Genomic DNA, 18103 nt, shown 5'->3' with positions numbered 1-18103 from the left:
AGCAAGGAAAAAAAAGATACCATATAAAAAAAATTAATAGAAATTTAAAAACTAAAAAGTACCATACGAAAATTTTAAAAACCCCCTACACAAGCTCAAGGCAAAAAAAGATTCCATGAACTTGAAGACAGAACAATAGAAATTATCTAATATGAACAATAGAAAAAAAGGTTGGAAAAACATGAGGAGACTTGGGGGACCTTTGGTAAAAGATAAATGGCCTAATATTTGTGTCATTAGAGTGCAAGGGGTGCAGAAAGTGGGTGAAAACAATGGCCAAAAACCTCCTACATTTGACAGAACACCCTTGTATGAATTCAAGAAACTTAATGGATACCAAAAAAAAATAAACCTAAAGAAATCCATACCAAGGCACCTGGTAGTCACTTAAGCATCTGCCTTTAGCTCAGGTCATGATCCCAGGGTTCTGAAATCAAGCCCTGCATGGGGCTCCCCGCCCAGCAGAGAGACTGTTTTTCCTTCCCCCTGTTTGTGCTTCCCCCGCCCCACTCACTCACTTTCACTCAAATAAAAAATCTTAATTAAAAAAAGAAAGAAAGAAAGAAATCCATACCAGACACATCACAGTCAACTGTTATAAACTAAAGTAAAGAAAAAAAACCATCTTGAATGAATAATCACAGGGCTACAAGGCTCAGCATAAGGAATGGTCAACAATATTGTAATACTGATGTATCGGGACGGATGGTAGCTATACTTGCCGTGAACACAGAATAATGTAAAAACTTGCCAAATCACTAAGTTGTACACCTGAAACCAGTGTAACGTTGTGTGTCAACTATACTCAAATTAAAAAAAAAAAAAATGACTGGTGAAATAAAGAAAGAATATTTTGGAAACAGAGAAAAAATGCTTTATTACCTAGAGAAGAACAATTTGAATGAGGTTTTCTCCTCAGACACCAAAGAGACCTGAGAAAGTAGAACGACACTTTTTAAGTCTGCAAGAAGTGTCAACACAGAATCCTACAACAAATAAGAATATTCCCAGATGAAAGAAAATAAAAAGGATTCATAGGCAACAGGTTAATCAAAGTTCTTCTAGATAAAAGGGAAGTAATATTAGAAGGACTTGGGACACAGAACAAAGCAAAAGCAATCCAAAGGTTAAACAGGGAGCAAAGAGAATAGACTATTTCCTCCACAGTTCTTTAAACAATGTTTAGGGGTTGAAATAAAAAATTAAAACACTAATAGGGTTTCACTGATTATAAATGTAATATGTAAGAGAACTATGACATTAGAGGGGAGGCAAAAGGACCTACATGGTATAAGATTTTTACATTCCACTTGAACTAGTGAAATACTGATTTGAAGTACACCAAAAGGTTAAGCTTATGCTTTATAAACCCCAGAGCAAGCAAAAACCAAACCAACAACAACAAAAAACACCACCAACCAAAAAACAAACATGAAAAGCAATATAACTTAAGAAACGATCATATGTAATAAATTATAATGGAATACTAAAAATGTTCAGACAATCGAACAGAAGGCAGGAAAAGGAAGCAGAGCAATGAAAAAAATAGGGATCCTCTCTCTGCTATTTAAGGACATAATGAGAAGTTGCAACATACAAGAGGTCCTCTAAGTCTGTGACCAATTCCAATATGTGGCTTTTTCCCCCCACACCACCAAGTAATTATTTTTTTTTTACCATTTTAAAAAAATTTTTTATTTTTTATAAACATATATTTTTATCCCCAGGGGTACAGGTCTGTGAATCACCAGGTTTACACACTTCACAGCACTCACCAAAGCACATACCCTCCCCAATGTCCATAATCCCACCCCCTTCTCCCAAACCCCCTCCCCCCAGCAACCCTCAGTTTGTTTTGTGAGATTAAGAGTCACTTATGGTTTGTCTCCCTCCCAATCCCATCTTGTTTCATTGATTCTTCTCCTACCCACTTAAGCCTCCATGTTGCATCACCACTTCCTCATATCAGGGAGATCATATGATAGTTGTCTTTCTCTGCTTGACTTACTTCGCTAAGCATGATACGCTCTAGTTCCATCCATGTTGTCGCAAATGGCAAGATTTCATTTCTTTTGATGGCTGCATAGTATTCCATTGTGTATATATACCACACCTTCTTGATCCATTCATCTGAAAACAGAACTGCCCTATGACCCACCAAGTAATTCTTGAATACCAACTGGGTGTCCTACAATTCAGCTTAATTCTGACACTATCTACATGCAGACAGCATCAGATCCCACAAGTTAAGGACTCAGTCCTACAAGGCTGCTCCCTCCTCCACTTCAGATACCAATCAAAAGTCTGGGTTCTCTAGTGTGCTTCTGATCAACCAGCCATAAACCAGCGGTTCCCATGACCCCCCTCCTTGGGTTCAATTAATTTGCCCGAGTAGCTCACACGACTCAGGAAAATGTTCTACTTACTAGATCACCAGTTTATTATAAATGATGTAACTCAGGAAAAGCCAGATGGAAGACAGACAGAGGGTAAGTTATGAAGAAAGGGTGCTAAATTTCTATGCCCTCTCTGAGTGCTGTACACTCTTCTCAAATGTCCACATATTTCATCAATCCAGAAATTCTCTCAACTTTGTCCTTGTGGGCTTCCTTACATGAGTAAGAATGACTGATTAAATCACTAGTGGTTGGCAAAGGATTTAACCTCCAAGGTCAGGAAGGTGGAAAAGTTCCATCCTCTAACCACATGCTGCATCTCCTGACAATCAGCCCCCCTCTTAAGGGGCTTTCCAAAAGTCACTTCATTACCATAAACTCAGGTGTGGCTGAAAGGCGTTTGTTATGAATATCAATATCTTCATTACCACTTAAGAAACTATTAGGGTTTTAGGAGCTCTCTGTCAGAAACAGATAAAGACCAAATACGTATTTCTTATTAAAAATCAGAATGTTGGGGCGCCTGGGTGGTTCAGTGGTTTAAAGCCTCTGCTTTCGGCTCAGGTCGTGATCCCAGAGTCCTGGGATCGAGCCCCACATCAGGCTCTCTGCTTAGCAGGGAGCCTGCTTCCTCCTCTCTCTCTCTCTCTGCCTGCCTCTCTGCCTACTTGTGATCTCTGTCTGTCGAATAAATAAATAAAATCCTTAAAAAAATAAAAATAAAAATCAGAATGTTATAGACCCTCACCAGACAAGACCATGCTGGGTCCTTGACACCCTGATCTGAGACTTCTAAGCCTCCAGAACTGTGAATTGAAATAGAAATTCTCAAATCAATAGAAATTTGAGAAATAAATTTCTACTATTTAAAAAAAAAAGTGTGTGTGTGTGTGTGATGTCCAAACATATCAGGAATTACACTGATTATATATATATAGCTGGCAGAAGAGTAGGAGACCTTAGTTTCATCTAATCCCAGGAATTCAAGTAGATAGCTATCAAATCATTCTGAACTCAACTGGAGAACTAAAAAAAGAAGAGCTGCAACTCTACAAATAGAAAAGCGACCACTTTATACAAGAATGACAAGATGGAAAAACTCACCTCAAAAAAGAGAACAAGAGGTAGTACTAACTGCCAGGGACCTAATCAGTATGGACATAAGTAAGATGTCAGAACTAGAGCTCAGAATAACAAGTATAAAGATACCAGCTGGGCTTGAAAAAAGCACAGAAGACACCAGAGAATCCCTTTCTGGAGAAACAAAAGAACTAAAATCTAATCAAGTCAAAATCAGAAAGGCTATTAATGAGACGCAATAAAAAAAAAATGGAGGCTCTAACTGCTAGGATAAATAAGGCAGAAGAGAGAATTTGATATAGAACACAAAATAATGGAAAATAAAGAAGCTGAGAAAAAAAAGACAAACAACTACTGGATCATAAGAGGAGAATTCAAGAGATAAATGATACCATAAAATGAAACAGTATTAGAATAATTGGGATCTCAGAAGAGGAGACTTAAAAAAAAACCTGAACAAATTAAAAGCCAAAGATTGTCAGAAAGGATGAAAAAATCCTCAACTATATGCCAGCTATAAGAAACTCACCTCAAATATAATGACATATGTTGAAAGTAAAAGGGGAAAAGATAAACCATGCAAGTACCAGTCCAAAGGAAGCTGGAGTGACCACGTAAGTAGTAAACTTCAGAGCCGAGAAGACAACCAAGGATAACGAGGTGGACTGCGCAATGACAGAAGGTCGTTCACCAGGGAGACAGAACAAGGCTCAATGTGGATGCATCTAATAGGAGAAAGAGCTTCAGACTACACCAAGCCAACACCAACAGGACTGAAAGGAGAAGTAAATCCATAAGTGCACTAGTGACAGCAACAATTCTGTCCTTGACAGGAAATCAGCCAGAACACAGAGGAACTGAACACTGGGAGCTAGGGGGCCTAAATTGGCATTTACACAAAACTCCTCTTGACAAAAGATCTCTACTCTGTATGTTTCTAACTATAAATTTAAAATGTAGCAGGTAATTTTTCAAAATATCTGGTCCTTTTACAGACAAGGAAAGCAGCCTTTTACAAACTTCCATGATCAACTTCCTTCTATTATCAGGACTTCCCATTCCGCATACTTAAAAAAGAAGACGCCCAGGATAGCAAAGCACTGAGTAGCAAGGGCTGGTTATCGCCCTTGCCACTGCCCTTGCAGAGTCAGTGTGGGGAGTCCCAGTGATGGCTTTTGAGGCACCAGGCTGCCAAATGACATGCCTCCTACGGATCCAGCCCCGAGTCCCACTTACGGCCCTTGGCATGGCTGGAAACCATGCTGTGCCAGGAGAGGCCTGGGGGCTCCTGCAAACCTTCCATACCCTCACGCCACCCATGCGGTCACTGAGAAAACTAGTCAGGCCAACCACCTAGGGCAGCTACACTGCCCATGTGACCAGTCACCTTGGCCTCCTGCCCAAAATGCATAGGACCCTTCCTCCTCCCCCTCCTCTGCCCAAGAGAGACTACCCTTAGTTGGGGAAGAGGTAGTGCAGGAGGCTCACAGACAGGGTCAGTGACACACTTAGGTCACATCCAAGGAAAAACATAAATGTTCAACTTAATCCAAATAAGTACTTAAGGACACTTTTCTCATACAAAAATAGCAGTATTTGTGTGGTACATACACACAATGAGATATAATTAATAAGGAAGGAAATTTTCACAAAGGCTACAACATGGATGAACCTTGATGACATCATGCGAAGTGAAATAAATCCATCACAAAAGGACAAATAATGTATGGTTCCACTTGTGTTAGTGCCTAGAGTAGTCAAAGTCACAGAGAGAAAGTAGAATGGTGGTTGTCAAGGGTTGGAAATGGGGAGTTAGCGTTTAATATGCAGAAAGTTCCTATCTGGGAAGATGGGAAAAATTCCGGAGAAGACCGTGGTGATGATTGCACAATACTGTCAATGCACTCAATGTCACTGAACTGTATGCTTAAAAATGGAAAAATGGTAAATTTGACCTTACAATTTTTAAAAATCAAGACCAAAAAAAGTAGCAATACCTATTGTACATAAATCAGGAAATATGGAAAAGGAAAAAAAAAGCCATAGAGAGAAGATAATATGATACAAGCTGTTTTGTAAGCTGCTTTTTTCTTCCCACTCCCATAAAAATGTCCCAAGTTGTTGAACATTTATCTGCAGCACCTTTTGCACTTTCTGTGGCCCACCAGCCAAGGACCTGCTATAGGTCACTGCTGTTCTTTCCCATCTGTGACATTTTCATATTTCATCTTTTTCAGCCATAAACATTTCCCTAACAAACACTCTGCCATGTGGAGCCCTGTAGTTGCCATGAACACACATGCACACACACACACGCACATACAAACCTAGGACCGCAGAAACACTCCCATGTCTCTCCATCCTGTTCCTCTTCCACAAATGCATTTCTGCATGGCTTCTGCCTCAACCACAGTAAGGAAAGGTGGGAAGAGTCAGCTCTGGGTCCAAGCTTCCAAAGTCTTGGTCCTGACTTGTTCTTTGACACCTCACAATTCTACCTCCAAGATTTCTTTTAAATCCATTTACTTTCTCCATCTCTAATTGCCACCAACAAATTCTATCCTTATCATGGGTATCACACTACTCTAGAAAAAAAGGGCACACTCAGTGCAACCACTCTGGCCACAGGTACTCGCCCCTTCCTGTCTCATCCCCTCAGGCCCACTGGAGTTTTCTCCCAGTGTGACATCTGCCTTGTGGCTGCTGGTCCCCTTCCCTGCTCACTGCCAATGCTGCTGCCAGCCCCCACAAAGCTTGTGTTGTGTCCCCAAGACAAGGGACCCCATCTCCCTAGCTATCACGTGACCCATGGGGCAGAACCTCCAACTGCACCTGAAGGAGTGATGAGACTTTCTAACCAGCTTCCACAATGTCAAAACCCCAAACCATAATTAAATGACTTATCTGGAATGGTACTCAACCACGCCAGCGCTGCCAGGTGGGAATTTACAGTTTAACAACTCCATCACATTTCTGTCTTCACCAATTCAGCTCACATGAACATGTACAGAGGTGTACACCAGTTGGGGGTCTGGTCACAGCAGGATGGCTTGTGACCACAAGTACAAAGGGAAGAACATGTGGGAGCAGAGAGTGAAGGCAGCCATCTGCAAGCCTAGGACCTTGGAAGGAATCAACCTTGCTGACATCTTGATCTCAAACTTTCAGCTTCCATTAACTGTGAGACAATACATTTCTGTTGCTTAAGCCACCTGGTCTGTGGCATTTGTTCCAGCAGGCCAAGCAAACTAACACAGATCTGAGAATGAGTCAAGAATTGCCCCAACAGGAGAGGAGTCAAGACGGTAGAGAAGTAGCAGGCTGAGATGACATCAGGTAGCAGGAGATCAGCTAGACAGCTTATCAAACCATTCCGAACACCTACAAATCCAACAGGAGACCGAAGAGAAGAAGAGCAGCAATTCTAGAAACAGAAAATCGACCACTTTCTGAAAGTAGGACCAGTGGAAAAGTGAACCCAAAGTAAGGGAAGATAGACCATGGGGGAGGGGCCGGCTCCCGGCAAACAGCTGAGCAATGGAGCACAAAATCAGAACTTTAAAAAGTCTGCTCCACTGAGGGACATCGCTCCAGAGGCTAAGCCGGGGTGAAACCCATGCAGGGACAGCATGGTCTCAGGTCCCAGAAGGATCAGGGGTGTCCGAGTGTTGCAGAGCTCACAGGTATTAGAGCGGGGAAGACGGAGCTGAGGAGTGAGCTCTTAACGTGGAGTTACCTTAAATTGTGATCCGCGGCACAGGCCACTGCTCTATGAGCAGGGACCCCACAGGATCCAGGGAGAACCCCCTGGAAGGGTGCAGGGATCTGCAGGGTTTGGAGACTCCTGGCGGGGCTGTGTGCCAGAGACAGAGATGCCTGGTCACAGGCTGTGAGCTCAGAGCGCAGCCGCCGGAGGCCAGGGAGACTGGCGTGATTAAGCGCTTTTCTCCCAGGGCGCACTGAGGAGTGAGGCCCCAAGCTCTTGGCTCCTCTGGACGGGAGATTGGAGGCTGCCATTTTCATTCCCATCCTCCAGAACTCTACGGAAAGCATTCAGGGAACAAAAGCTCCTGAAAGCGAACCCTAGCAGATTACTTAGCCTAGCCCCTCGTAAGAGTGGTGCAATTCTGCCATGGGCAAAGACACTTGAGAGTCACTACAACAAGCCTCCCCAACAAAAGATCAGCAAGAAATCCAGCCAAGACCAAGTTCACTTACCAAGGAGAACAGTGGAATTCCAGAGGAGGAGAAAGCAAAGCATGGAATTCATGGCTTTCTTCCCATGATTCTTCACTCTTGCAAAGTTAATTTTTTAAAATTTTATTTTCTCCTTCTGCTAAAATTTTTTTAACTTTTACTCTTTCCTCTGTTAGTGTTTTTTAATGAGTTTATTTTAACAATAACTTCCATAAAAAAAAGAATCTTTCTTGAACCTTCATATTATAGTCATATTTTATCCCTCATTGTATCTAATTTTACTTTTTGTATACACATAGGGTTTTTTTCTTCTAAAAACATCTGGGATACAACTTCTTCTAATAAAGCAAATTATATCCTAAATCTAACACAGGGCTTTGTTCTAGTATCCAGCCTGAGCAAATTCTCTCTACTTTCTTTTTCTTTATTCTCCCAACCAACTTACCTTATCAACTCCTTTTTTAGAAATTAAAAAAAATTTTTTTCATGTTTATAGTCATATTCCATCCCTTCATCATGTTTACCCTTATATATGTTTTTCATTCTTTAAAATTTGGGGAGGCAGTTTCTTCTAAGAGACCAAAATACTCCCCAAATTAGGTGGGTGACCCAGTTCTACTCACCAGTCTAATATATATATATATATATATTTTTTTTTTAAATATATTTTCTTTTTTTTTTCCTTAAAAAAAAATTTTTTTTTAATTTCTTTTCACCCCCTTACTTCCCCCCCTGATTTGGGGTCTCTTCTGATTTGGTTAAAGCACATTTTCCTGGGGTCTTTGCCACCCTTTTAGTATTTTATTTGCTCCTTCATATATTCTTATCTGGATAAAAAGACAAGTGGAAAAACTCACCACAAAAAAACAAAACAAAACAAAACAAAACAAAAAAACGCAGGAGGCAATACCGAAGGCTAGGGACCTAATCAATATGGACACTGGTAATATGTCAGATCTAGTGTTCAAAATGATGATTCTCAAGGTGCTAGCCAGGCTCAAAAAAGGCATGGAAGATATTAGAGAAATGCTGTCTGGAAAAATAAAAGCCCTTTCTGGAGAAATAAAAGAACTAAAACCTAAGCAAGTTAAAATCAAAAAAGCTATTAATGAGGTGCAATAAAAAATGGAGGCTCTTACTGCTAGGATAAATGAGGCAGAAGAGAGAATTAGTGATATAGAAGACCAAATGACAGACAATAAAGAAGCTAAGCAAAGAGAGACAAACAACTACTGGATCATGGGGGAGAATTCAAGAGATAAGTGAAACTATAATATGAAACAACATTAGAATAACTGGGATTCCAGAAGAAGAAAAAAGAGAGAGGGAAGCAGAAGGTATATTGGAGAGAATTACTGTAGAGAATTTCCCTAATAGTGCAAAGGGAACAATCATCAAAATCTAGGAGGTGCAGAGAACCCCCCTCAAAATCAGTAAGAATAGGTCCATACACTGTCATCTAATAGTAAAATTTACAAGTTTTAGCAACAAAGAGAAAATCCTGAAAGCAGCCCAGGTCAAGAAGTCTGTAACATAAAATGGTAAAAATATTAGACTGGCACAGAGTTATCCACAGAGACCTGGCAGGCCAGAAAGAACTGGCATTATAGTCAGAGCACTAAATGAGAGAAAAACATGCAGTCAAGAATATTATACCCAGCTAGGCTATGCAGCCAAGAATACTATATCCAGCTAAGCTATCATTGAAAATACAAGGGGAGATTTTAAAAAGTTTCCAGGACAAAAAAAAAAAAAAACCTAAAAGAATTTGTAAACACCAAATCAGCTCTACAGGAAATATTGAAAGGGGACCTCTAAGCAAAGAGAGAGGCTAAAAGTAGTGGATCAAAAAGGAACAGAGACAATATACAATTAATAGTCACCTTGCAGGCAATACAGTGGCACTAAATTCATATCTCTCAATAGTTACCCTGAATGTTAATGAGCTAAATGCCCCAATCAAAAGACACAGGGTGTCAGAATGGATAAAAAAAACAAGACCCATCAATATGCTGTCTAATAGAAACTCATTTTAGACCCAAAAACACCTCCAGATTTAAAGTGAGGGGGTGGAAAACAATTTCCCATGCTAATGGACATCAAAAGAACGCTGACGCGGCAATCCTTGTATCAGATCAATTAGACTTTAAGCCAAAGACTATAATAAGAGGATCTTATTATAGTCCTTAGACTATAGACTATAGACTAATATAATATATATATAATATACACTATAATATATAATATAATATAATATTATATTATATTATATTATATAGTCCTTAGACTATAGACTCAAAAGGTCTGTCCAACAAGAAGATCTAACAATTTTAAATATCTATGCCCCTAACATGGGAGCAGCCAACTATATAAACCAATTAAGAACAAAATCAAAGAAACACATCAACAATAATACAATAATAGTAAGGGACTTTGACACTCCCCTCACTGAAGTGGACAGATCATCAAGCAAAAGATCAACTAGGAAACAAAGGTCTTAAATGACACACTGGACCAGATGGGCATCACAGATATATTTAGAACATTTCATCCCAAAGCAACAGAATATACATTCTTCTCTAGTACACATGGAACATTCTCCAGAATAGATCACATCCGGGGTCATAAGTCAGGTCTCAACCAGTATCAAAAGACTGGGATCATTCCCTGCATATTTTCAGACCACAATGCTCTGAAGCTAGAACAAGAGGAAATTGGGAAAGAATCGAAATACATGGAGACTAAAGAGCATCCTTCTAAGGAATGAATGGGTTAACTAGGAAATTAAAGAAGAATTGAAAAAATTCATGGAAACAAATGATAATGAAAACACAACGGTTCAAAATCTGTGGGACACAGCAAAGGCAGTCCTGAGAGGAAAATATATAGTGGTACAAGCCTTTCTCAAGAAACAAGAAAGGTCACAAATACACAACCTAACCCTACACCTAAAGGAGCTGGAGAAAGAACAACAAAGAAAGCCTAAACCCTGCAAGAGAAGAGAAATAATAAAAATCAGAGCAGAAATCAATGAAATAGAAAACAAAAAAAAAAACAATAGAACAAATCAACGAAACTAGGAGCTGGTTCTTTGAAAGAATTAATAAGACTGGTAAACCCCTCACCAGACTTATCAAAAAGAAAAGAGAAAGGACCCAAATAAATAAAATCATGAATGCAAAAGGAGAGATCACAACCAACACCAAAGAAATACAAACAATTACAAGAACATATTATGAGCAGCTATACTACAGCAAATTTGACAATCTGGAAGAAATGGATGCATTCCTAGAGACTTATAAACTACCACAACTGAACCAGGAAGAAATAGAAAACCTGAAGAGACCCATAACCAGTAAGGAGATTGAAGCCGTCATCAAAAATCTCCCAACAAACAAGAGTCCAGAACCAGACGGCTTCCCAGGGGAATTCTACCAAACTTTTTTTTTTTTTTAAAGATTTATTTATTTATTTGATAGACAGAAATCACAAGGAGGCAGAGAGGCAGGCAGAGAGAGAGGAGGAAGCAGGCTCCCTGCTGAGCAGAGAGCCCGATGCGGGACTCGATCCCAGGACCCTGGGATCATGACCTGAGCCGAAGGCAGAGGCTTTAACCCACTGAGCCACCCAGGCGTCCCACTACCAAACTTTTAAAGAAGAATTAATTCCTATTCTCCTGAAACTGTTCCAAAAAATAGAAATGGAAGGAAAACTTCCAAACTCATTTTATGAGGCCAGCATGACCTTGATCCCAAAACCAGAAAAGGATCCCATCAAAAAAGAGAATTACAGACCAATATCCTTGATGAACACAGAGGCGAAAATTCTCACCAAAATACTAGCCAGTAGGATCCAACAGTACATTAAAAGGATTATTCCCCATGACCAAGTGGGGTTTATTCCAGGGCTGCAAGGTTGGTTCAACATCCATAAATCAGTCAATGTGATACAATACATTAATAAAATAAAGAACAAGAACTATATGATATTCTTAATAGATGCTGGAAAAGCATTTGACAAAGTACAGCATCCTTTCCTGATCAAAACTCTGCAAAGTGTAGAGGTAGATGGTACATACCTCAATATCATCAAAGCCATCTATGAAAAACCCACTGCTAATATCATTCTCAATGGAGAAAAATAGAGCTTTTCCGCTAAGGTTGGGAACATGGCAGAGATGTCTATTATCACCACTGCTATTCAACATAGTATTAGAAGTCCTAGCCTCAGCAATCAGACTACAAAAGGAAATTAAAGGCATCCAAATCGGCAAAGAAGTCAAATTATCACTCTTCGCAGATGATATGATACTATATGTGGAAAACCCAAAAGACTCCACTCCAAAACTGCTAGAACTTGTACAGGAATTCAGTAAAGTGTCAGGATATAAAATCAATGCACAAAAATCAGTTGCATTTCTTTACAACAACAAGACAGAAGAGAAATTAAGGAGTCAATGCCATTTACAATTGCACCCAAAACCACAAGATACCTAGGAACAATCCTAACCAAAGAGGCAAAGAATCTATACTCAGAAAAGTATAAAGTACTCATGAAAGAAATTGAGGAAGACACAAAAAAATGGAAAAATATTCCATGCTCAGGGATTGGAAGAACAAATATTGTGAAAATGTCTATGCTACCTAAAGCAATCTACACATTTAATGCAATATCTATCAAAATCCTATCCATTTTTTTCAAAGAAATGGAATAAATAATCCTAAAATTTATTTGGAACCAGAAAAGACCCCAAATAGAGGAATATTGAGAATGAAAGCCAGAGTTGGTGGCATCACAATTCCAGACATCAAGCTCTAGTACAAAGCTGCCATCATCAAGACAGTTTGGTACTGGCATAAAAACAGACACATAGATCAATGGAACAGATTAGAGAGCCCAGAAATAGACTCTTAACTCTATGGTCAACTAATCTTCGACAAAGCAGGAAAGAATGTCCAATGGAAAAAGACAGTCTCTTCAACAAATGGTGTTGGGAAAATTAGACAGCACATGCAGAAAAATGAAACTGGACAATTTCCTTACACCACACATGAAAATAGACTCAAAATGGATGAAGGACCTCAATGTGAGAAAGGAATCCATCAAAATCCTTGAGGAGAACACAGGCAGCAACCTCTTCGACCTCAGCCTAAGCAACTTCTTCCTAGGAACATTGCCAAAGGCAAGGGAAGCAAGGGCAAAAATGAACTACTGGGACTTCATCAAGATCAAAAGCTTTTGCACAGCAAAGGAAATAGTCAACAAAACCAAAAGACAACTGACAGAATGGGAGAAGATAATTGCAAATGACATATCAGATAAAGGGCTAATATCCAAAATCTATAAAGAACTTATCAAACTCAACACCCAAAAAAACCAATAATCCAATCAAGAAATGGGCAGAGGACATGAACAGACATTTCTGCAAAGAAGGCACCCAGATGGCCAACAGACACATGAAAAAGTGCTCCACATCACTCAGCATCAGGGAAATACAAATAAAAGCCACAATGAGATACCACCTCACACCAGTCAGAATAGCTAAAATTAACAAGTCAGGAAATGACAGATGCTGGTGAGGATGCGGAGAAAGAGGAACCCTCCTACACTGTTAGTGGGAATGCAAGCTGGTGCAACCACTCTGGAAAACAGCATGGAGGTTCCTCAAAAAGTTGAAAATAAAGCTCCCCTACCACCCAGCAATTGCACTACTGGGTATTTACCCTGAAGATACAAATGTAGTGATCTGAAGGGGCACATGCACCCGAATGTTTATAGCAGCAATGGAAAGCAAAAGGAAATAAATATCAATGAAGTTTGAACCTAGAGACAATGGACATCAGCTTGAGAAGGTGACTCATTTAGAAGGATGGCTCAAAAACACTAAGAGAAACAGCTCAAAATGCAAACATAAGTAAACTGATTCTGGTTACTTCTGTTTCTAATACAGCCTCTAAATTTAAATCTTTATTAAATCTAACATTTAACTCCAGTAGGTCTCACATATTCACAAAGGAATTCAGCACAACTTTTATCAAGGCAAGGTCTTACTTAGATGAATTGCTGTCCAGAAAAACAGAAATGAAATAAAAACTGTTACACTAGGTATATGCCTATTAATAAATATTAAGCTTCCAAGGGCCAGGAACTGGCTGGGTTGGGTCTCACTATCAGTAAGATACGGTGGCAGCTAACTCAATTCACAGTCAGGACTAAAAATTGACCCCAAAGCCCTGGAGGGGCGGGTGGTAGGATGTGTAGCAATAGCTAGCCCTCGATGCACCAAGGAAGGAATGAGGCACTGGGACACCAACTCAGGCCAGAAGTTGGGGACTTGGGGGTAAGCTGAGAGGTGGGCACAGCACTAGCACCATGTACACGTGTGGTCAGAGTCTTAGATCCAGAGGCTCAGTCAGCACAGTCTTAGATCCAGAGGCTCCCTCTGGGGGCATCCAGAAGGAGTGTAGCCCAGCAACAGACACAAGCCAAGTGTGGGTGCATCTTATCCAAGAATCAACAAGCGGGAGCTCCGCACAGGCAATGAAAGGAATAATCTTTTGTTTAAAATAGAAACTGTTAGGGGTCATGATCTCTGGTTCCTGGGATCAAGCCCCACATTGGGCTCCCAGCTCAGCAGGGAGTCCACTTCTCCTTCTCCCTCTGCCTCTCCCCCTGCTTGTGCTCTCTCTGTCTCTCTCTCAAATGAGTAACTAAAATTTAAAAAAAAAAAAAAAAAAAAAAAAAAAAGCGAGAGAGAGAAGAAAAAAAAAGAAACTGTCAGGGAAGCTCAACACCAAGATTACAAAACATGGTGAAACCACAGGCAGTAAAATGCGGGACTGATCACTCTGGTGCCCATTCAAGCTTCCTGCCTGTGATAGCCACAGTGGGAGTGCTGTGCATGTGTTGATTCCACCCTGAGTCAACGTGACCAAGTGGAGTTTTCTAAGTATTTTTAAGCTTTTATTTTAAAAACTGAAAAGTATTTTGCTCATCAAATTCCACAACATAACCAAATAAGAAACTATGAAATGATTCTGCTAACATGTCTAAAATGAACACTGATTTTCTTCCTCTTCTATATGCAAATAAAGGTACTTCCCAGAAAGATAGAAATGTCCAATATTTTTGTGTAATCTGCTCACATGTAAAATAAATCATGTATACACATGATGTATACACACTCACACACACACCCACAAACATACAGAGGGGTATTATTCAGCCATGAAAAAGAATGAAATCTTGCCATTTGTGACAACATATAGATACAGCTAGAAGGTATTAAGCCAAGTGAAATAAGTCAATTAGAGAAAGACAAATACCATATGACTTTATTCATATGTGGAATTTAGGAAATGAAACACACAAGGCGGTTGGGGGAAGAGAGGCAAACCAAGAAACACTCTGTTAACTATAAAGAACAAACTGCGGGTTGCTGGGGGTGGGGGGATGGCTGGATGGATTAAATAGGTGATGGGGATTAAGGAAGGCACTTGTGATGAGTGTTGAATCACTAAACTATGTACCTGAAACTAAATTTACACAGTATGTTAACTAGAATTTAAATAAAAACTTGGAAAGAAAAAAAAAAATAAAACACTGTGCTTTTCTATGTCACCAACTAGCATGGAATACAACTCATTTCTCCAGGTTAATTGGGGTGATGAAGTGCGGGGATGGGGCTACTGTGATTACCAGGCAAAAAGTTCCTGATTAAAAACCAAACATCATTTTCTAGCCAAGCTTGAGCACTGAAGAAACTCAATTGTTTTAATGCACAAAAACTTCAAATTCATTCTCAAAAGCAGCACTAGTCTCTTTTATAATCACCTCAAAAGAACTGTTTGCACTGACAGAGAAACAATCAAGTTTGCTTGAAAATCACAACAAGTTGAAGTCTGAGATGGAGTCCGCTTGGGAATCTTGTATCCCTGGGTTCTTCCTTCCAGGACACTGCTGCCAGTGCCATGGGGTCTTCCCAAGACAAGAGCTGTCTGTCAGTCTCCTGAGCACTCTCGCCCCCTCTACAATTTCTGGCTACTGTCTCACTCTGTTGGACCAGCTCCTCTCTAGTCTGGAGTACTTCAAAGCTGTACTCATGTCTGCCACTCTTTATCACTTCTTTTAACTATACAAAGCACAACGCTGATCATGTTACTCTTCTCACATTTGTACTACCTACAGCTGTGGCATTCAAACCATGTTCTATGAAACCAAAGGAAAGCAGCCCTGCTTTTAGCTATTATATACTGGTACACCTCCTGAGATTTCTATGAAGAAACTACTCTTATGCTAAGCTGATCAATCAATAAAAGGCAGAATGGGTCCAGTATTTCAGAATAAAGTCTTTTTTTTTTTTAAGATTTTATTTATTTATTTGACAGAGAGAGATCACAAGTAGGCAGAGAGGCAGGCAGAGAGAGAGGAGGAGGAGGAAGCAGCCTCCCTGCTGAGCAGAGAGCCCCATGCGGGACTTGATCCCAGGACCCTCATGACCTGAGCCGAAGGCAGCGGCTTAACCCACTGAGCCACCCAGGCGCCCTCAGAATAAAGTCTTAATCCCTGAAGTAAAGTCAGGGGCCCTCCTCACAGCCTGCAGCTGCCCTTCCTCAGCTCCCTAACACCCAGGCTCAGCCTGACATGCCTATACTGTGCTCTCCTGCTCCCAGGGCCCCATGTGGGTCTCTTGGGAAAATGGAAATGCTAAAAATGCATCCCCCCCAGACAAATGCAGGCACATGGGTGAGCACCACAGAACCTGATACAGTGCCATTTGACACATGCTCAGATTGGGCAAACTCTCCTTGGTGGGGTGGTTGTCTTTCTCCATGGTTTGGGACCTAGGGAGACATCATGGTCTGCTAATTAATTACTGGAGGTTTCCTTGTGTGGATGTGGTGGTCCTTCATCTCTCACATAGCATCCAGTAGATGTTTAAGAGACACCAAAGGAAAACAAGAATTTGTACAGCTCAGGACACTTTTTCTCGTAGAATATAGCCTGCTGTGGCAGTCTCTGGTGCTCAGAGTAGGGGCCACATCCAGAAGCCAAGCATCACAAGAGCTCTGGGCACTGTGTTAAGCACTTGGTGAGGAATACTACTGCTCATCATTGTGGCTGGGCGTTCTTAGCCTTCTCAATTCCTGACACACACACACCCCCGCCCCACCTTAAAATGTGACATGCTCTGTGGGGCCAGATCCTGCAGGCACCTCAGGAACATATCTCATGAGGATCAAACCCATGAGGTCTGCTTCTCCCTAGCATTACCTACAAGTGTTAGGACAGCTTCCTAAGTTCTCCTCCGAGGGCAGAGGAAACCACAGGACTATGACCAAGAGGCACAGAAGTTGCAGGATTAACCTTCACCAGGGACCCCACATCATTTGAATGTGCTCTTTCTTCTCTCCTTGTCCTTTCCCTGATGCAGCAAGGACTGTGGCCTCCCACATCGCCATCTAGCTGTCTGGGTGTAGATGGGCACAAACAAGGATTCTGAAAAGCTTTCCAGTGGTTCTGGAGCAGCCTGATAGCAGTCCAACCTCATCCCACTCCAGGAGCAACCTTTTAGGGGCTTCAGACTGGCAGTGGCCCTGGGCCAGACTCCACCTGGTACCCTCTGAGCTCCTCAATGGCATGTAGCTTGAGGTCAAGACCCTGACCTTGGTTACCTTACCTACACCCCACTCCCCAATTTCTACCAAGGATACTGCTGTTCAAGCCATTCAGGCTGAAGGTATTCACATCAGCCTGCTGTCTTCCTCCGTGCCCTGTGACGCCACTGTTCCCATGGAGCAGGTATGCCAAGGGGTCCTGGGACAGACAAGAGGCTTTCCCAGAGAGATGCCAACTCTGCAAGCTGGGAGGAACTCAGAGGAGATCTAGCTTTCTGGAAACCAAAATCCTGATTCTTACAACTAGCTAACTCCTAGCCCTCTCCAGAACTGCAGGAAATCTGTCCAGGCCAATGAAGTGATCAATTGGCTCTTAGTCTCAGGGGGACAAAGACAGAGCAGTTCTTATACCGAGCTCATGCATTTCTTCTGCACCATCACTGAAACATCTGCACAGCCAGAAACTTAAGAAACTTAGGAAGGGGGCGCCTGGGTGGCCCAGTCGGTTAAGTGGCTACCTTTGGCTTGGGTCATGATCCCGGGGTCCTGAGATTGAACCCCACATTGGGCTCCTTGCTCAGTGGGGAGCCTGCTTCTCCCTTTCCCTCTCCTGCTGCTCTGCCTACTTGTACTCTCTATCTATGTGTCAAATAAATAAAACCTAAAAAAAAAAAAAAAAAAGAAAAAGAAAAGAAACTTAGGAAGGAAACACACTAGTCTTCGGCCCCTAGGAGTGCACAGAAGAGGCCTGTCCTCCTAGCCTGTCTCAAGCTCAGTCCCCATAAATGGGAACCTAGATGCTTCCTGTTCAGG

The 18103-nt window shown here is 41.1% G+C and overlaps 1 protein-coding gene across 9 annotated transcripts in view; it reads right to left on the bottom strand.

Moving 5' to 3' along the window:
- The window catches only part of CYFIP1 (cytoplasmic FMR1 interacting protein 1), a 119409-nt gene that overhangs the window by 74333 nt on the left and 26973 nt on the right, over window positions 1-18103 (bottom strand). For 2 of the 9 annotated variants that reach the window (XM_082735984.1, XM_082735989.1), the window contains exon 2: window positions 883-932. The exons of 5 other annotated variants lie outside the window; for them this stretch is intronic. The gene's annotated coding sequence lies outside the window, so the exon portion shown is untranslated. Of the gene's footprint in view, window positions 1-882; window positions 933-1927; window positions 2131-4005; window positions 4246-18103 lie in introns of those variants that run through there. 2 more of the 9 variants (XM_082735986.1, XM_082735985.1) reach the window with 2 other exon arrangements.

Source organism: Mustela nivalis, assembly GCF_964662115.1.
Source record: "Mustela nivalis genome assembly, chromosome: 6".
NCBI classification, from domain to species: domain Eukaryota; kingdom Metazoa; phylum Chordata; class Mammalia; order Carnivora; family Mustelidae; genus Mustela; species Mustela nivalis.
Note: the sequence above shows the minus strand (reverse complement) of the source record. Positions and strands in the feature narration are given on the sequence as shown.